Source organism: Cheilinus undulatus, linkage group 22 (genome assembly GCF_018320785.1).
Source record: "Cheilinus undulatus linkage group 22, ASM1832078v1, whole genome shotgun sequence".
Classification (NCBI taxonomy): domain Eukaryota; kingdom Metazoa; phylum Chordata; class Actinopteri; order Labriformes; family Labridae; genus Cheilinus; species Cheilinus undulatus.
Window position 1 is genome coordinate 26,259,985 of NC_054886.1, and position 21,643 is coordinate 26,281,627.

Consider the following 21,643-nt stretch of genomic DNA (forward strand, 5'->3'; position numbering starts at 1 on the left):
GTCATGGCAAGATATGACATTAAAGAAAATTTTTCATGTTTTTACATTTGGAAGGACCTCCAGGTGAAGGTTTGTTGATGTTGGTGATAAGACAATGCCTGCAAATTATTCTCAAATATCTTCAAATAGCAAAAATAAAAGAATATTTTGTCGTGATGAGGGTCCTGCATGTTTTCTCCAGTATAAAGTGTTTTAAAAGGGAGATTTCAAAGTACCCCTTATCCTGAATAGTCTGCATTTCTGAAAGATAAAAGAGCGTGGGTGGAGAGTACATCTACACCCTGAGCCTTAATCTACCGTAACTGCTTTTAAAAATGATAAGAGCTGCTGCTGCTGTGATGAATTTCATTTTCATATAAAAAAAAAAAAAAAAACAGGATGAGGCGACATAAAAGAAGAGGAGGTGAAAAGAAAAATGGAGAAGGAAGAAGAGCAGGATGAGGGAGAGGAAAAGGAGGGAGAGAGGGAAGGAGGGGTTGGTCGTAGTCTGAGTCATCGTCAGTTACAGCCATCATCTGAGCCGAGGGGGAGAAGGCAAACGCACATACATACAAAAACACGCACATATGCATGCTTTTATTTCTATACTAGTGAGGACCATCATTCATTTACATATGACTGAACTCACACACAGAATGTGGTTATTTTACACACAAATAGTGATGCATATCATAAAAACAAACCAACTAAAATATGGAGTGAATCCTGGTTTGAAAAAGGAAAAGGTCAGAGATGGAAGTTTGAGATCTGCTCCGTGGACTCTGACTGAATACTTCAAAATAAAGGCTACTGAACTGGTTATCTCCTTTAAGTTGGAAATCCCTAAAATGTTCAGTAATGCATGCTATATAGTTTGACATTTATATATGATAGAGCCACTTTTTCACCACTTTTCACCATTCTCCATCCATTTTGGCACTTTTCTTAACCCTGTAACCAATTAATGTCTCTTTTTAACCACTTTTCAGCCCTCTCCATTCTCCATCCATGTTGGCCCTTTTGAAAATATTTCATAGCCCGTTTATTTCCATTTGTTTGCCTCTTTTTAACCACTTTTCACCATTCTCAATTCTCCATCCACGTTGTCCCTTTTTAGGAAATTTGTAATCAGTTTATCCCTCATTTTAAGCACTTTTCACCATTCTCCATCCATTTTGACCCATTTTTTAAATTTTTGTAGCCCATTTTTGGCTAATTTTAAGCACTTTTCACCATTCTCTTTCCATTTTGGCCCTATTTAGAATTTTTGTAGCCTATTTATGCCTCTTTTTAACCAATTTTCACCATTCTCCTTCTATTTTGGCCATTTTTAGAATTTTTGTAGCCCATTTTTGCCTCTTTTTTTCACCATTCTCCTTCCATTTTTATTCTTTTTTAGCACCTTTTTTGCCTCTTTTTAACAACTTTTCACCATTCTCCTTCCATGTTGGCCCTTTTAAAATTTTTTGTAGCCCTTTTTTTTTTTCTTTTTGCCTCTTTTTAATCAGTTTTTCTGGCTCCTTTTAGAATTTTTGTAAACCATTTTTGCCACAGTTGTGTCAATTTTTGCCTTTTTTAACCCCTTTACATTGCCCATTTTACCAATTTTTGCCACTTCTACCCCATTTATGCCGCTTATCAATCATTTTTCTTTTTTACAATTTTCCCCATTTTTTTGCAACTTTTTATTGTATTATTGTACAATGTTATTGTATTTTTACCTTTATTATCCTCTTTTCACCATTTTATCACCAATCTTTGCCACTTTTTACACATAATTGCTACTTTTACCCAATTATGCCCATTTTTGCAATTATTTACTTATTTTTCCCTTGAAGTTGTCTCAGTTCCTTCTACTCTATTTTCTGGCATCCCTTATTTTGGTGTACATCACAGCATTGCTATGAAGTCTGACATTACTCTCCATCACTCCATTACTCATGTGGGTATCATTAATGAGCTTGACAGAGAATGATTTATTGCCACCTAGCACTGTTACGACAAAGAAACAATTTTCTTAATTTTCGTGCCAAGTTTATTTCAGGCCATATCACCCAGCCCTAGACTTGGCTAAACTTCATGTCAGATTCACCACTAACATACTATAATACACTTTCTACTCACTAACATAAACCTAAAATAAATCAGAAGTCCAAATTATCACACAGACCTTCAGAAAGGAAGGACTAGCCAAAACATCCTCACTTTCCTAAAAGGTCCCTGCTCCCCTGATCTAAAGCTGGCATCAGGCCTCACATACATAGATTTATAAACACAGACTCACAGAGAGGCAGCTCTAATGGAAGTTCCTCTTCTCTTTCACTAAAGGGGACACAGAGTCAAATGGTCAGGGACTGTTGGGAATCGCTGTCTATACTGAGGCACTGACCCCTCTCTAACACACCCACACTCACATAAATGGGCCAGATCTCCCCAAACAGTCCATTAGAGATTAAACAAGTTGTTCAGTCTGTTTCCAGGCGTGACTCAAAATTTCAGATTACTGTGCCTGCTCCTCCGCCTCCCTCTGTCTCTCTTTATTCCTCTCTGTCTCTCTTTCACTCAGCCCTCTCTATTGCTCCATTAGTGGATTGAGCGCACTGCTACCAGAGAGGAAGATGGGTGCAATTCAAGGGAAATGAAACTCAGTCAATCACCGAGCCAGGGGGAACGTTACGCATCTAACTGGCGTACTTTACCTGCCTGCTCTCATCGCCTCTTCACATTATGGCTCGGTTATGGATTTCAATAATAGCACAACAGAAGATGGATTCACAGCAGGGCTCCATGTGCAGTCCTGCTCCACATTATTGATGCGATAACTCACACTTTAATGACTGTTTCTGTTGCAAGGCAGGACTATTAAGCCAGTTATGGCCGTGTTACGCTTGGAACCTGTTGACTGAGGAGTATTTAACTGCAAGATCTGCAACATGTTGGGTAAAATGAAGGACAAATTAACAGACTAAATGGAAATGTTTTAGCATCACAGCAGCTCCGCAACATTAGTGGGCCAAACTGAGATGAAAATTAAAAGAGAAGCTGAGGTGCATCTATAACGACATGGACTTGAGGGGGGGGGGGGGGGTAAGACACACCCACTCCCTCCTTCCTACTGTCCCTTACCAGCCACAACATTGTTTAGTCTATGCTACTTTTGCTGAGTGTACTATGATTCGTGTGAATTCATTATCAACCTTGTTTTAAGAAAGAAAAGTTTTTTGTGATCTTAGGGGACTACATTACCCACAATCCTAGAGTGATGTTATAGCCATGAATTTCAGCTGTCAGCTGCGGCTTGTGCAGCTAACAGTCATGGAAAAAGTGGGCTGTAATTGTCTTTGGTGATGACAGATGGAACCACATACGCCACATAGGACAAGATCAGTCGGTACATTTTTCAAAATAATTCAGTTGCAGTAGATGGTCTGAACCTGTTGAGGGTGAGCCTCTGCACAATTTTAATACTCTATGCACAAAACAAATATTTTGTGCCAAAGTGTCAAGATTTGGACCCTAACTGAGCACAGTCCTACTGAAACCCTATTTACAAACAGTCATGTTTTAGGCATGTGGAGCACTAAGGATTCATGATGGGGACCTGTGTGCCACAGCACGGGGCTTGAGAAGGGCAGGGGGGCAGCCACAGTCAAAGGACACATGTCGATACACGGATGTTGCTCGGCAGCAAAGGTCAAGCTTGATGGCATCTTTTTTCTTCGACCTTTTCACCCGTGATGTTTTGCCCGGAAACCGCCAGCAGATTTTCGGCCCTAGGGAAATCCTGAACAACCAAGGGGCTCGTGGCAACCCTACTACCCATCTGGACAGCACCGTAGGCCGTGCTGACTCACAACATCAACCTTCACTGTACCCCTGAGGCATAGACTTTTCTAATTTTTCCACAGATTATTTTCCCATGCCTCTGGTAATATGCAAAGACATCCAGAGCACGACCTGGGTTATGTCAATCCTCTTTCAAGACTGGGCTTACTTACTAGGACTGGGCTTCCTCTACGCCTTACTACGCCTTCACCCTGAAAAAAGTGGTCTAGTCAGTTAGGATCTAGTTATATTTAAATACATCTAAATCTTTTTAGAAACACAATTAAAATTGCTAACCTGCTAACGTCTACAGTGACATAGGGACAAGGTATGCATGTTATTGGATTTTGGCAGATATCAGATACTGCATTCATTACACCAATATAAATGTCATTTAGACCTAAATCTTCAGTCCTTAAACCAAAATTTTTAAGTTCAAGGAATGAGCTTAACAAAGAAAAGACTACAGCTGGCGTAGATCTGTTGGTCCATCCTAAAACTCCACAAACCTACTGTATGGACAATAGTTACAATCAATGTTTTCAGCTGATAAATTGGTTGGAGAAATGTTCATATCTGCCAATACTGATAATTTAATTTTCAGGCAAATATCTGCCAATATCATACCAATAACATAGTTCATCTCTAGCGGGAATAAATATCTTTAAGTAGCTCTGACTGTTTATCCAACAATTTATATGAATCAATCCAGAAGTGTCTCTTTAATTGCACTTAAAACTCAAAGTTATATCCTGGTTTGTGTGCTTGGATAAAATTAAAGGATTTACCAAGGTGACTGTGATTAATCCAGTGATCACCAATGATAGCTAACATTTACAGCTAAACTCATTATAATCTCCCTTTTTGATATACGTTACCTTAAGGGTGCTTTTTCTCCCATATCACCACAAACACATGGAATTACAGAGAATTACAACATTTAACAGTAAAAGGATTCCACAATCGAGATAGCTCATTAACTCCATGTTTACAGCATAGCTGAAATGTTACTTTAATGAAAAGAGTAGCTTGGATTCAATTAGCGCTCCATTAAAGTAACCATTAAAGACCCTTTTACTTCGATTACACATCATTGTTCCGCTTTAAAAGTACAACTTAATGCTGTGTCAGGCCCTTTGAAAGAAACATGAGCAAAACGCTGATGTAAAATTTACTAGATGTCTATCCAAACTGTCTAGAACGCCGACAGAAGACAGGGTATAATATGAGCAACAAAGCAGCACCGTGATGACTAAGAGATTTTTGTAATATGAAGGGCAAATACAGTAGCGGGGTGAGTCAGTCAGTCTACTCGAATATTAAACCACATGGCCTCGGCTGTATGAGGCTTTTATATGATAAAACACACAGCCAGAGGAAGCTGTTAGGAAGCGTGTGAAAAATAAGAGCATTTTTAGCATAGCATGCCTTGCTAACATTTGGTAAAGGGTAACATTTTTTTAAGTACATGAATACCATCATCAAACACCATTTATTAACAGTTTTAAACTATTTACACTTGTTGCTGACCTATCACTGCTAGGTTATCTCAAATTATCTTGCACTATTCTAGTACCAGACAAAGAGCTAGAGCTGAGGTGGCTCTTTAGCCTCAAGGCTAATAGCTGCAATGTGCCAGCCTCCATTTTTATATTTAGTGTCAATATTATCAAAAAAGAATAAAAAATTACCATTCATACAGTGTGTGCCAACAAAGAAAGGAGCACTTAAGAACAAATAGGTTGTTCGTAAAAACAGGCATTTTAGAATGGGTGTTAATGAGGCTTCTTGGGCTTTTAGAGCAAGCCTCTAGTGGACATTTGAGGAACTGCAGTTGTTTTGCACTCCTGTATTGGCTTCACACTTTAACACTGGAGGTTACCACTTGAATGTGGAGGCCATGAAAATGATTAATCTTTACTGCCCCAAGTGGCAGAAGCAGGCATTACATTTTTCAAGAAAAATCGATACAAGTCATCAAAGTTTCTGTAAAAGAGCTGATAAAGTTCAATAGTAGGGCGGTAAAATGATTAAACCTTTAACTGTGATTAAGTTCCCTATTTAGAACTTTATCATTTTGAATTTTTGGGCGCAAGCACTGAGGCTGCAAAGTACCCTCACAATTGCAAATCAGCGGGAAGTCCTTCATTTTTAATTTTTTGGCAAAAAAAAAAGAAACAAAAATAGCCATTTCCAGAGCTCCTTCTTTATCGACTCATTCAAGAATGTTCATTCAACCTATTCAAAATTTGTTTTACAGCTAAAAGAGACCACTGCAAAATTAATAAAAAAGAAGAGATACTAAGCTTGTCTACAAAACTCAAAGTGCGTAGCAGTGGCATCTTCTCATTCTATTTTTGTGTCGCCATGCAACAGCAAGTGGCTTTTACTCAGAAAAAAACCCCAGACAAATCCTTCTAGGTTGCCAAATCCTTCTTCAAGTTGATTTTTTGTATCCTTAAATGAACCCCCATGTAATCATGTAAAGCTCACGGGTCAGCTTTTGCCATGGCAATGCATTATTTGCCATGAAACAGGAAGTAGGGGCTTGAAAAACCTATTTTTTTTTTCAGCCTCTACAGCATGTGCAACCTAAGATTATGATTTATCAGGCATGTATAATATACCAAGACAAAAAAGCCTCTTGCATGCTACCAAAGATATCTTTCATTGTGTCCTTAATTGTTAAGGCCCATTCCAACCTGGCTGACATGATTCAGTAGGTTACTCTGGTTTCGGTGCTGTGTGCTCTCGCTTCAACTTTTGAGTAATAGTCATGACAGATTATCTCATGTGTCATGCAACCTTCATTCTCATTCACCATCTTAATGGGATTTCACACAGGGGTTTGAACAAGGCTGTCAATGTAACCACTTCTGAAAGTGTATAAGCCAAAGCTAGAAGGACAATTTTTATTCTCATCTCTTTTTTATGATCAGGGCGGACAAGCTAAAGAAAACCCCATAAAGTCTGTTTTAATGATTCCACCTTTAAACACCACTTCATTAACAATGCAGAGATGCCAAGTAGTTTCAACTCTGGATGGGTCATTTTTAATCAATGTTGTGAGTGTGACACAGACCAAACCTTGAATTTTAAGTTCTTTAAGAGATTGAAATTAAATACCCACATGGGCAAATGTTGATTGTTGCTCACCTCCAGTTCTCTGAAAAAACTCCATGAAAAGGTCTGACGCTGACGCTTGTAGTCGTGCCTTTGTGAAAATGGTACATTGCATTAGTGTGAGCTGCTGCACCTCCAGCGCTGGGTAGGTACACAGGTCCCTAGAGGGTTACATAAACCATGTACACAGAGCGAGTTTGACGCCTGCATCGCATTTTATCAGTGCAAGCAGTGGAGAGAGGGTACACGTTTGTGTGTGTATGTACTTTGTCATGTTTTTGTTTTTTCTTTTCATCTCTGTGGCGGGGAGGTTAACCTGTTTCCTGAGGCTTTTTTAACCACACAAACAGCTGCATGAGCACAAAATCCGGAACACACGAGTGATTGAGACGGAGGTAATAACATTAAAGCGGGGAAAGACACGATCTGTGCTTCGGCTGATGAATCCAGGAAGCAGGCCACTGTTTTCGAGATGCTCAGCACGGATGGATGCACATAGCTGAGACAGCTGTGTGGAGAGAAGACAATTAAATAGCAGGAAATGCCAGAAAACAAGCTTTGAAATAAAATTAAGGCCACAATCCTTAATTGGGATGCTGGATTTTAAAGAAAACACTGCTCTAAGGTTGTCATGATAGCAAAGTTTGAAATTTTGATATGATTTTAATTAAACCCAATGATATTGACATCTGTTTGACGGCATGGTAACAAAGAGTTGTCTAAGGCATCGGTTCCAGGAAAAAAGATGTCAGGTCCCAGGATAAAAAGGAATCAGGAGTCTCAGGGAATAAAGGTGCCATGTCTCCAGAAAATAAGGCATATCTCAGAAAACAATGAATAAGGTCCCAGAAAAACAAGCTATCAGGTCCCAGAGAAAAAAGTAATCAGGTCTTAGATAAAACGATTCAGGTACCTGGAAAAAAAGAAGTGTCAAGGCTCAGGAAACAAAGCATCATGCCTCAGAAAAAAAGGACTCAGGTCCCAGGAAAAGAATGAATCAGGTTCCAGGAAAAAAGGAATCAGGCCTCAGATTAATAAACGTTAGGTCCCAGGAAAAAAACGCCAGGTCTCAGAAAAAAAGGACTCATGCCCCAGGAAAAAAAAGGAATCAGATCCCAGGAAAAAAGGGATAAGGTCTCATAAAAAAAGGAAAAGGAAAAACAGCATCAGGTCTCAGGTTACAAGACATCAGGACCCCAGAAAAAAGGGCATCAAGTCCCCAGAAAATAGGACCAGGTTTCATAAAAATAGGCATCATGTCTCAGAAAAAAAGGAGTGAAGTCCCTTAAAAAACTTATCAGGTATCATGAAAAAGGAATCAGGTCTCAGAAAAAAAGAGTTCTGTTTTCCTCAGGAAAACAGGTGTCAGGTCTTACTGGGGGAAAAAAACAGATCCCAGAAAAAAAAGGCATCAGGCCTCAGAAAAAAAGAATCATGTCCTGGGAGAAAGGGACCATGTCCCAGGAAAAAGGCATCAGGCCTCAGGTTAACAAACAGCAGGTCTCAGAAAAAAGGTATCAGAGGTCAAAGAAAAAGGAATCAGGTCTCAAGAGAAAAACAAAAATCAGGTCCCGGGAACAAAGGGACCATGTCCCAAGAAAAACGCATCAGGACTCAGGTTAACAGATACCAGGTCTCAGGAAAAAAGAGAATCAGGTCTTAAAAAAAGGAATCATGGCTGAAGTTAACAGGCATCAGGTCTCAGAGAAAAAGTTAATAGAGAACAGGGAGAAAGGAATCAGGTCTCAGGAAAAAAGGATTCAGCTTCCAGCCTTTCATTTTCTGATACTGGACTTTCCTACAGACACCTGAATGCACCACAGAGTTCTTCCCTCGGCTTAGTGAAGTTACTGGAAATAAGTGGCTTGTCTGGAAAGCTACTTTGGGAAATTGACCTAAATGGTAAAGTAATTGTGACTCTCTGTGTTCAGGACTGTTGATGCAGATGGGAAGGCCTTGAGAAGAGCGTCAGCCTGACAGCAGTGAAAGTGACCGGAGGGCTTTAGTGGAGCAGCTGACGAGGGAAAACTCAGTCTCGTGATGTTTTCTACTCCACTGTATCTTTAGCTGAACAGTGTGATTTTACAGTGTAAACATGTAAGGGGAACAGTTGGATTACTTCTGCACCTGAACGTTCACACAGACACTGAGGTAGTGCAACCACCTGCCTCCCCTCCTGCTTCATCGAAGCAGCTCTTATCAAATCCAATCAGACCCACTGAGGCATTTCATTTGGAGTAGAGTGGCAGAGTAGATTATGCACATGGACGACGGGGAGCGGCTTGAATCTAAGTGTGTACGCTAAAAGAGAGAGAGTGTGTGTCAGCCCATCTGTACCGTTGCTGTTTGTGTGGTGCTGGCCGTCTGTGCAGGCTTAGGTGTACTGCTTGTGTGCGTCCCAGCTTGTGTGTGTGGATCATTTCATCCATTATTCTGGCCGCTGTGAAAAGCTGCCAGTCGGACAGATTGAGCTTATGAAACACTTCCACAACTGTGTTAAAGCAAACAACAGCCCTCGATTTCTCCCTTTATGCATGAAATCAACAGAATCGCTCCAAATTCTCAAATCAAGACGCCAAAGTCGCACCATTTCTGCCAAACACCTGAAAAGCTGATGTGAAAACACTGCAGAATGTTTTACAAGCACAGATACTCAACAACACAGGGCAGATAAACTGCATCCAAAGTGATGGCATTTTAAAAAGAAGCTTTTTTTTTCTAGTGTAGGCGTCACTTGTAGCACAGCAACTGAGCAACCACGCAACCAAGCTGCAGGGAGGGATAAAATCTGTTTTGTTGTATTTATTTTTTTATTTGTTGGACGTGTCCCTGTGGCTAAAGAGAAAAGCTCAACTTCCTTGGCATCGTGGAATTTGAAAATACATCACTTTATAAAGTGGCTTACTGGTCATCAGGGTGAATATGTCACAGTTTTAGCCTTATTAAAAGCAAATATAAGGTGTAATCACATGGTAAAGTATTTACCTTGTAAAAGTGTATTAATTATCAAGTATTTCCATGTAATATTATGGGAATTTAGTGGGAATTTGGTCATTCCCAAGTAATTTATTAGAAATAAGATAATTTTCTATGCGTTGCTTGATAATTCACATTTGGTCAGCTTCATGAAATTGAGTCAGTCCTGAATAATTTCAAGTAATTTCTAGAGTTAGGGTTAGGTTTATTGGCTAAATTTATCAAATTTCAATGGCCCTCCTAACCCAGGCTGCCGTCCAGGTGTGTTTGGAGTAGAGGGCCAAGGGAAAGGCACATTGCTCAGGGAATTTCAGTCCATCATTACCCAAACATTCACACTCATCACTAGCAAGTAAGGTTAAAGGGATATTTCAGGATTTTTGAAGTTGGGTCGTATGAGGTGCTTGGCTATAATAGTAGCATTAGCCTCCAGTGATTTCCGTGTAATTTGATCCTGTTGTTATTACGAACTCGGAGAGAGCTCGCGCATAGCGGCTGTAGATGGGAACATGTTGTCCGTGTAAATTAACGAGTTTTACGGAATAACGGGCCAAGAAAATATGTTGGCTCGCCTGTGCGTTGTGTCGAAAATGTACACAGCACTTTATTTCTCCCAAAAAACCCCTCTGTATCAGGCACTAACTTACGATGCAGCTTTCGCCATTTTGTATCCTTCCGCCTCCGCTCACTGTTTACTTCACACATCCGCCGGTCAGCTGTGTGGGTCTGCGGACTTCTTCAGGAATAATAACACGCCGTCAAGCTAAAACAAAGATAACGAGCAATTTTGGCATGAGTGATAATGATGTGCTCTTTACTGTGGATATGAGAGGATATGTGTATGAACCGGAGTACACTGAAGAAGAACTTACACAGATGGATACACACCAGACTTATACAGCGGGCTGAAAGAGAGACCAGAGAACCTTCATTTGAAATTTTAGAGCAGGAGAGATCCCTGAGTTACCTGGTGGTGTAGGTGTGGAAAATGTGAATCCATGCCAACCCACTCAGAGAGCTACTGTTGTCATGAGTGAGACTTAGTTGTGACACTTCTTCAGGACATAACTGAATCAGAGGATAGCGGCTCACAGACGCATGCAGTCTGCATCACGCTCCATCCAGAACCCCCTGCCTAAACGCCGGTGTTTTGCGGACCTTCTTCAACTTTTCTTCTTCTTCAACTGTTTTCTAAACTAGCGTAATTTGTTGCAGTGTCATAGGCAACGGTTAGGTCCAATAACTTTGGCCCTTGAACTGCAAAGGCTACTCAGTTCAACCTTGAGTCAGAGTGGACATTTCTGCAAATAAAAAATTTGATTGTAGCTTCACACAGCTGGCCAATGAATTTGAAACCAAAACAAGCTGGAAAGTGATTTATGGCCTATAGTGATACCCAGTAGGTTTAATGTTATAACTAATAATTGATTACAGACAAAATTGTTCTTTTTTATTGCTGCTGTCAAAATGTGGGTTTAAATATGGATCCTAATAGGGATTCGCTCACTTGTGGAGTCAGCCTCAAGTGGACACTCCAGGAACTGCAGTTCTTGAACCAATGTGTTGGTTATTTTGAATATTTTATACTCTTTTGTTCTCCTTTGACTCTCCACACTGGATGTAAATGAGAAGCCTAACTTGTGGAGTCACTTGATTTTAAAGGAAATTTAACTTTTTTGAAACTGAGAGAAATTTGAAAAGGAAGAAATAAAAAGTACAACAGAATATTTCATTTAATTTCTTTGAAAAAACAAAACCATATTGACTAAAAATGCACGTATCTTTGATATCAATTTGTTTGCTTCCTCTGGGCCAGAGGGTTTACTCTGTCTGTTTTTATTCTATTTTAGGTCCGCATCAGGTTTCTGCACAGTTACAGACATATAATGCATGCCCTGGACAAAGATCAGTACAAAAATCCTAGAAACATGAGAGTTTTCTTTTCTGCTGTCTTGATGAATCAATCACACGACAGTTTAAGGATGCACTAGAGTCGGTTTAAAAGAGAAGGCTTTGTGTACAATGATACAGCTAAAAAGAGGAAGTGTTTTGACTGGCAAATGAGGTTAAGCTCTTTATACTCTCAACAAATGACTCACAAGAGTTAAGGTGGCAGTTTAAAAAACACCCCTGAGGTGATTCTTTAACAGAAAAAAAAGGGATAATGTACAGGGAGTGTGTTGTTGGAGCAGATGGACCGGTATAACATCCTGATATTATACTGCAAAATGCCAAGATTTAAAAATCTGACAAAATGTTTTATGTTTTTTAATCCAACAAACTTTACTTGTGGAAGAGTTGTTTTGAGAGTAACACCAAAAACGCCTCTGATGCTGAAAAAATCAGACAATGGATACAAGGGAGCCTGAATATCATTAGCGCTGTATGCTTTATTAATAAGACCTGTAGACCAGTAGTTCTCAACCTTTTCAGCCCATGAGCCCCAAAATAAAGGTGTCAGAGACCAGGGACCCCCACTGTACCTGAAGATGGCTGAAAACACCCATGCACAATTTGGAATAGTCATGTGCAGACAAGGCCATCCATAAAGGGGAATAAATGGGAGAGCTTTCTGGTGCCCAGCCAAACTAGAGGCTGATGTAGGTCAGCAAAACCATGCTGTTATACCCATATTTCATATTTAAAATGGTTTTAAAATTGCTACCATAGGTTAATAATGGCAAAAAATGATGGAAGAGGTGGTGAAATTGGATTTTAAAAGTAACAGAAATAGTTTAAACATGGCAAAATTAGATAAAACAGGCCAAAATGGGTGTAAATAGTGACAAAAAAGAGTTAGAATGTGGCTAAAATTGCTTTAATTTGGCAAAAATGGGTTGACTAAGAAAAACAATATAGGCAGATACTGGCAGAAATTGGTTGAACTAGCAAAAATGAGAATATCAAATGGTGAAATGGGGTTAAAATCGGAAAAACTGAGTGTAAAAAGTGGTTAAAAAGGGTTAGAAGTAGCAATAATGGGTCAACAGAGACATCATTAGGCTTTAGTTGCAAGAATTGTTTTAGAAGTGGCAAAAACAGACAGAAAAAGTGGTGGAAAGAGTTTAAAACTGACAAAATTAGGAGTTAAATTGTAAAAATGTGTTAAAATTGGTGGGAAATGATGAAAAGGGGTAAAAATTTTGACAAAAATGGTGTAAAGTAGAAACAGTGTAATTCTAAAAATATTCTTGGTTTTTTTAGGGCGACTGGAGACCCCATCTTAGTGTCTCGCGGCCCCCAAGGGGGTCCTGACCCCAAGGTTGAGAACCACTGCTGTAGACAAAGTATGAAGGGGGAGCTGTTATCAATTTTTTCAAGGACTGTTAACTTCACTAGTAGCAGCCACCTGCTGAAATTCACAGATCATAGCAGGCTCTTGGTCATTTTATTTCTAATGGCTATTACGAAGTGGCTAGCATAGCAACATGATATCATGGCTGATTAGGGACAGCAGAAACAGGGAGTGGGTGTGTTATCCCCCTCCTGCCCAGCACTGTCCATGATGCTGTAAAGGCATTTTTTGAAACTCCGGGTAGATCCAGCTCAGCTGAAACTCTGGGTTTTTTCTTTAATGACTGATATTTGAAGTCAGAGTTTTATTCAACACATCTCTGAATTGTTAAAGTTTGGCATTCAGTCGTTCTAACCTTAAGTTCTGCTTCTTCCTGCATGTCCGGAACATTTGTGTCTGTTTACATTTCCCTGCCGAGCTCGAAGGTGGCATCTGCTTCAACAGTGTAATCTGTAAATGGATACCTACAACAGAGCCGAGGAAAAAGTAGGCGGCGGCAGAGCGGAAGACGATGTAAGCGAGCAGCCTGAGCGCAGATTAAAGGCGGTGATGTAACGTGGCGTACTGACACTGACCCCGCTGTAACTTATAGCTTCCTGAGAGCCTCGGCGCACACATGGAGAGAGTAAACAGAGGCTCAGCAGGCGGAAGGACTGGAAACAAAAGGCAGGGATGGTGAGAGGGTGACATATCTGTTCCCTGTGTGTACCAGGAGACATATCAGAGGATTTACTGCTGCAGGATGCGATCATTTAAGAGTGACAGTGAGGCTGCTCTGCTGCTGTCAATACTGAGGCTTTGACTTTAATTGAACCTTGTGTATTTGTCTTTTAAACCCAGTGCGCCTTGTTGGCCAGCCTTGTTATTGGGCTGTTACAAGGTTCAGTCAGTGTGTCTCTGAATTTATGCAATGCACGTTAGCCTCGATCTGTTCTTCGAGGCTTTTGTATACTTTAAACAAAGCCGCCCTGCAGCAAAACATCAATCTAAACAGAAATAAAGAACATACTCAACAAGAAAACTAAATATCAGCCACGTCAAGGACTGTTTATTAGTTCTTTGGAGAAAAACACAGAACAAAGAGAGCCACTGTGAGAGCATTAAAGGCTGTAATGTAATAAAAAACATCACATAAACCAAATTCAAGGCTCAAACTGGGAGTTTAAAAAGCTTTCAAGCCCATTATCTGATGATTGTTGGAAGATATGTGTGCCCCTTGAGGAGGGCCAATGCCAAACACATTGATGTACTCAAAGTGCTTTTGACACATGCACTTCTTTTTCAAATAGTTTATGGAATAACAACTTTAAGACTTGTTATATACCCTTTATTTTGTGCAATTCTTTGCAAAATGTTGTGCTTAGGAAAACTTTAGCTATCATGATTTAGCCAACTTCACAAAAATACAAAATACTGGCACTAATATGTGTAAATACTTTATCAGAGTTATCACATTATTCAAAGTTTGCTCATGCCTCATGTTAAATGCCCATCTCTGTTCCTGGTCATGTTTTGTTTTGAGACAGAGGGACTCGTCTACCAGAGGCAGATTTTGACACCACAAGTTCAAAACAAGACAGTCACCATAGTGTTTTGAGAACAATAGATCAAAAAACCTCAAAGCCATAAAAAATCTGTTTCATAAGACAACTACGTAGCAGAAGAAGGAATCAATTAAAAATAGCATGCAAATTCCAAATGAGCTGGTTACTTTTTGCCATGAGCCTCTGCAGAATTTTCAGAACTAAAAACAAAAAAATTTCCTGTACTTGTGCCTAGGACTCAAGTATTTGTTACCATGGTATCAAAGCAAAAAGTTTTCCTCAGAATGAAAAACTTTCCAAAACTTTCTAAACCTTCCCTGGTTAAGTGATAGACTGAGGGTCAAGGTGAAATACAAGATTTGAGTACATTTATTCTATATTGATTTATTTTTCCAAATTTTCTCATAAGAATCCTGAAAGCATTTTAATTCACTACAACAGATGGGAAAAATCCTCATCTTCAGATTGCATGCAGGACCATGTATTTTTTATTTATTTACTATACATAAAATTTTAATACATTTTCATTAATAGATTAATTCTGTTATATTCCATATTAATTTGAAATTGCATAGTTGTTATATATATATTTATAAACACAAATACATATCACAATATATCGTCCTGCTCATAGTATCGCAATATACCGCGATTTATCGATATTGGCACCCCTGTATTAGGATACATATCATATCGCCGTATTCTTGCGTATGCACACCCCTATTACAGGGTGTTTAATAAAGCTTAGTTACAGTCTGTATACTAGAAAAAAGCTTGTCCTCCATGAAAACAATGTAAAGTAGCAAGCTTAGTTTACATGGCTCCATTAGCTGCTTAAGCTATGTAGATAACGTAGCTTCATGGCCTATGTGGCTAACGTAGCCAAAGCTAAGCTCACAAAGCAGTAAAGCAGCTACATTTTTTAATATAGCTACATTAGCCTTATCTATGTTTGCTAAAGCTCATGTTGCTAAAGCTCACTTAGCTATATTGGCTTATGTTGTAACAATAACTGTGTAGCTATGTTAGCTTTAGCTAATTAGACTTCTGACCTTTATCTCTATTTTATTTATAAATGTCGCTTAGGCTGTTGTGTTTGCAGTGTGGTTATTTCATAAATGTTACTGCCAGACTTTATTTATAAGCAAAGTTCAATTAAAAAAAAGAGGCACACATGGAACTTCCATTTGAGAGCGGTCTGGCCGCAGAGCGAAAATCTTTGAGGGACATTCTCATAGACTGTTCATCTGAGACACTGACAATTTCATAACAGAAAAACATGCTAAGATTTTTGATAGATAATGTAGCTAATGTACGTTTCGAATGTAGCTACAGCTAAGCTTGCAAAGCAGCTACATAGCTACATTCTCTACATAGCTACCTTAGTGTCCTTTATACGTTTGCTAAAGCTCACATTGCTATAGCTTACTTCGCTACACCGGCTTATGTAGTAATGTTAATTATGTAGCTAGCGTAGCTAAGTTAGCTTTAGCTAAAGCTAATGAAGCCAAAACGAGCCACAGTTCATGTAACTTCTTCTAAAACAGGTTTGTACATTATCTAATCCTGGTTTAGACCTCTGTTTCATTTATGAAATATTTCTTAGCCTATTATGTTTACAATGTAGTGATTTCATAAATGTTACCGACAGACTTTTTTATGAATAAAGTTGAATTTTAAATAAACAAGGCAAATTACTACACTTCCACTCACAATTACAGTGTCTCAGATGAGCAGTCTGAGAGTGGCTGTATGAAATGTAAAGTCTTCAGCCAGACTGTCTTGAACTCTTTGCCTTTTTCTGGACTGATCAAAAGTAGACTATAGTCAGTATTTTAAACATGGCAAATAAAGGGCTTCAAAATGTTGGTGTATGGTTTTATCCTCATAGAAAACAAAACAATTGTCACCTTTTATGGTGTGAATTCCTTGCCCTATTTTTTCAAAATCTAAATTGTGCCAAAATGAACCCAATGAAACCAAAAGTGAGTGAAGAGGAAGCAGATCGGATGTTGGCGAGTACAGTTTTGTCTAAAAAAAAAAGTTTCTATTCCTCTTTTCCTGCGGTTGCAGAAGTTTATTATCGACACTAGACATTTATTTTGAGCTACCTGCACAACATATTCAGTTTTTTGGTTATCAGCTTGTTTCCTCTGGCTATGATGAAGAAAGTTCAGTCCTACTCTACTGATTCCCGTATGAATTGTAAACTAATGAACAGTTGGACAGTAGTCATAGAAATCCGTACTGTTTCCCTTGTTTTGACTGTTTCAAGTTTAACCAGTTGAAGCTGATCTTCCCGAAAACAGTGTTTGACTCAGCGCCTGCAAACACTCGACCACAAACATTCCCCTGGCGGCGGCCGGGGGACAACCGACACCACAAACACACACACACACACACACACACACACACACACGCACACAGAGGAAGTGAACCCGAGAGAGGAAGCTCATTTTTGCTGCGCTGCCCAGTTTAATTCTCTGTCCGAACAGACGGATCAATACGTTTCAGAGAGGAGAGGAGACCGGCTCCCAAAAAGCTGAGTCAAGGTGAACACATACATCTGTACCTACATAAGTACATGACACACACCTCTGGATTTAACCTTGAACTATGCTTTATCAGGCTCCTGAATCCATGCCCCAAAATCCATAAAACAGCACCATTGGATGAGTCAAAATGTCCTGATTAATCTGGAAGGAAACACACTCATGTTAAATGCAATATTCTGAGGATGCATCAGTGTAGCTAGAACATTCTGTGTGCTAAATTAATAGTTAACTAAGATAAACCTGACTTCAATGTACCATAGAATGTATAAAACAGTCATACTCAACGCATAGCTCTTGATGATTTGTGGCTCTTGTAAGTCTTTATTAGAAATATTTTTCCCCAAGAAAACCTTAAAAAGGTCAACTTTACCCTTAGAAATTATCCATTAATCAGTTAAATTGTCAACCTTTATTTTTTGTTTTTATATTTCCATTGCACTTATTTGCAATTTTTCCTCCTTTTTTGCCACTTTTAATCTATTTTTACAGCTTTTTAAGCTCGAGTTTGCCACTTCTTTTGCCCCCTTTCGCCAGTTATTGCCTTTTTTGTCCTGCTTTTTGCAATTTCTTTTGCCATGTTTTGCCCCTCATCACTCATTTAAGCTGTCTTTTTCCATTAAATGCCACTTTTTCCCATTTCAGTGTCTTTTCACTCATTTTTGCCCCATTTTTACCCTTTTTTCACTATTTCTACCACCTGTAACTCATTTTTCAATCAATTTTGCCACTTTTTCTCCCTATTTTTCATAGTTTCACCCATTTTTTGTCCTCTTTGCACATTTTTGATGGTTTTGCCATTTAGGCCCATTTTAGACTCATTTTTTGCCACATTTTTACCCTTTTTTCACCATTTCTACCACCTGTAACTCATTTTTCAATCAATTTTGCCACTTTTTCTCCCCATATTTGCCAATTTTCACCCATTTTTTGCCACTTTTTTTTGCCAGTTTTTGACGTTTTTTTCCACTTTTGCCTATTTAAGTCTCTTTTCAATTGTTTTTTTGCCACAATTTTACAGTTTTTTTGACCACTTTTGCCACCTGTAACTCATTTTTTGTAATCAATTTTTGCCATTTTCCACCACTTTTTGCCTCTTTTATCCTGCTTTTTGCTTTACTGATTTTTTGCCACATTTTTGCCATTTTTTGACCATTTTTACCACTTGTAAGTCATTTTTTAAAATTCAATTTTGCCACTTTTTCTCACCATTTTTGCCACTTCTTTGCTGCTTTTGGAACATTTTACCACCTTAACTTAATTTTATTGCCACTTTAACCCATTTTTGATGGTTTTCATCACTTAGATTGTGGCTCTTGCTAAGGTGTTTTTTTTTTTTTTTTTTAATAATTTGGCTCTTTGGTTGGGTAACACTAGTATAAAAGATGGACAACAAGGCAGCCAAAAATAAAGCCAAAACATCTGGAGCTGCTACATCTGAGTAGCTGCTGTACAGGTCATAAGCTCCGCCTCCTCCATGTAAACAGATGAGACATGGCTAGAACTTAAAAATCAAAATCGTCATCCATAAACTGCAACTTAAACATGATTCCATTTTTACTTGTTCTTTTCAAGCTAATTAAAACCAATGCATTCATTTTCAAACAAACTAACATATTTAATGCTTAAAGGTACAGTGAGGAATATTTTTCCTAGCAGCAGTTAAAAATAGGTTAAAATAAAACATAATACCACCTGGATGTAAGAAAACATTTTATTTTCTTAACTTAGAATAAGCTTTTTATTCACTCAAAGGGAGGGTCCTCTCCATTGACTCTGCAGTCTAGGATTTTTGCATGTTTCTATGGTAACACAGCTCCACTAGCCAACGTCTTACCAGGATTCAGGTGCTGCCACTACCACGCAATAGTAACACCTGTCTTACAGGGGTACTTTGGCCTCACTTTTGCTCAAAGAGAGGAGACAGAAACCAGTTATTCATCTTTAAATACAGTCAAGGAGAAGTGATTGATATTTCTGAGGCGTAGAAGGACCTGCAGTAAAACAAAGTTGCATCTTCTTTATATAAATGTAGTGGGATTGTTTATCAGGGTGTAGAAGGAAGGATGCTATGACTGGAATGTAACACAACAGGAAACGAACTGACAGCTGTCACACTGGTCAAGACGTCCTCTCACTGTAAAGGTTTAGGAGGGGGATGTTTGCTGAATACATGCATCATAGTCTTAGTATTAATTCAAGTTTTTAAAGAATTGTGAATCATTTAAGTCACAGTTTAATTCTTGTGTCTCTATTGGTCTGAACAAACAAGACACTCAATGGTACCACCTCTGGCTCTGATACAATATAGATAGGGATGCAAATTTTAATTAAGGCCGTATCTTATCTCTTAAACCAGGGATGTCCAAACTATGGTCTGGGGGCCAAATGTGGCCCATGGTCCAATTTTGATTGGCCTACAGCAAATTCTAGAAATAAAATGAAATATGGCCCACATTTGAACATGGGGCTTGTGCTTTACCTCATAGTTTCAGCAAAAGACAGTGCTACCGTGCTAATTCTGTAAACAAACATTTTGACAAGAAGAATTTAGTGATGTGTTTGTTTTGTGATAAACTAAGACAACACTGTATGAAGTTAAAAAATGGCAATCAAAATACTAATATCTAATAGCAGTACCATAATATCCTGAGGGTTAAGCCTGTGGCAGCTAGGACCAAACAGGGCCCCCTGAAATCTGATTTCAGATTTTTAGTCAGTAGCCATAAATTGAGTAGTGATATTCTCATCAAATTAAGCTACCACCTTCCAGAGATGAAAATAAACAATAACAGATAATCTGATTTTTAAGCCTCTAAGATGCTTCACAAACCATTTTCTGAAAGCTAAAAGTGGAATACGTTTTAAGTTTATATTGGCATCAGTCCAGTTTAACTCCAACAGTAGAAATAAATCTCAGTTATGTTAATGTGTTTCAAAAGTCCATTTTCAGAGTTGGTGGTCCCTTTTTAATCAGCTTGAAGCAACCTCTAAAATCTAAAATGACATGTACAGCATGATAATGCTCATGAGACTCCATGTAATTGTTTCAAAATTCAAAATTAGACATTGCAGAAATAGTCAAGTATTGTAAAGTTCACCTCTATGCAGATGATGCAATATAATATTCCTCAGCCTGAACTCAGTTACAACACTCTCTAATTCAGTGATTCCCTAACTTTTTTCTGGTGACCCACTTTTAACAAGGTTCAAGCCATCGCGACTCTACAACTTTGTTTTCCGCTGTAGGCTGGTGTTAGCTTTAATTATGCTAATTCTGGATTCAATCTGGTCCTTATCTCTGTTTTACAAGCCAGAAAGAAGCCACTTCACCTTAGTTACACAGACTTTCTTCAAATGCTTGACCCCTTGAGCCCTCTGTAGCTGTCTGGTCTGGATCAATGGGTTTCTTTTTTATTAGCTAAGCATCTATAACCATAACTTTAGCTCTTTTGCCATCCAGTAGCTGGTAGAGCCTTTGTTTAGTGTTTTAATGTGGCGGAAAGGGTTCGTGCTATAGGGTAGCAGCCCCCATGTGACTCTACTGTGTACTGCAGAAATGTCATAAACTCATCTGGTGACCCCGAAATAAATTGCCTGCAACTCTCCTTTGGGCCCCGACCCAGACTTCGAGCATCCATTTGTGCTTGACTGTACTGCACTAAATATTTCTGACACTAGGTGGAGCTGCTGTGCCAATTCTGTAAACAAACATTTTGACAAGAAAGAACTTTCGCTGGCTTTCTTTTATTGTTATTTATTATGTTAATAATGAAAATAATAAGGATAACTCTATTTATAATGCAGTGATAAATGAAGACTAAGGATTATGGTGGAAAATAACAATAAGACCTGTGGTCATTTGCTTCACTTGTAATCAACATTGGATCAGTTTTACTTGCATTTGCACACTTAGGTTGAAAAATTCCAAAATGGCCACTTCATCCAGATATTTTTCTGTCACTCTGTTGAAAAAGTTTGAACACTCCTTCTCAAAATCATTGAAAGCAAACGCATAATGGCTTTTCTATGCTTCATTTGGAAATATATGGTAATGTTTACCACCTAAATGTCGATTACTTAAAAAAATAGTTGAATTTAAAACTTTCTTTGCATGTTGTTGTCCTTTTATATCTTTTTTGAATGAAACAAAAACAGCAGTAAAGGCCTGAATTACACTAAGGATACTGGGGAGAGAAGTATTCGTCACACCCACCCCTCCCTGCACACAAATTCTGGCCGAGCAGATCCATCCATTCATAAAAGACACACCCCTTCCCCATCCGTCCACACACATCCTCACACAAACATCCACAGCCATCCGGGTCAGTCACAGGTGGTCACTGCCA

General features: G+C 38.8%; 1 protein-coding gene across 1 annotated transcript in view; it reads right to left on the minus strand.

Moving 5' to 3' along the window:
- The window catches only part of LOC121504148 (astrocytic phosphoprotein PEA-15), a 73,032-nt gene that overhangs the window by 50,079 nt on the left and 1,310 nt on the right, over window positions 1-21,643 (minus strand). The gene's annotated exons all lie outside the window — the stretch shown is intronic.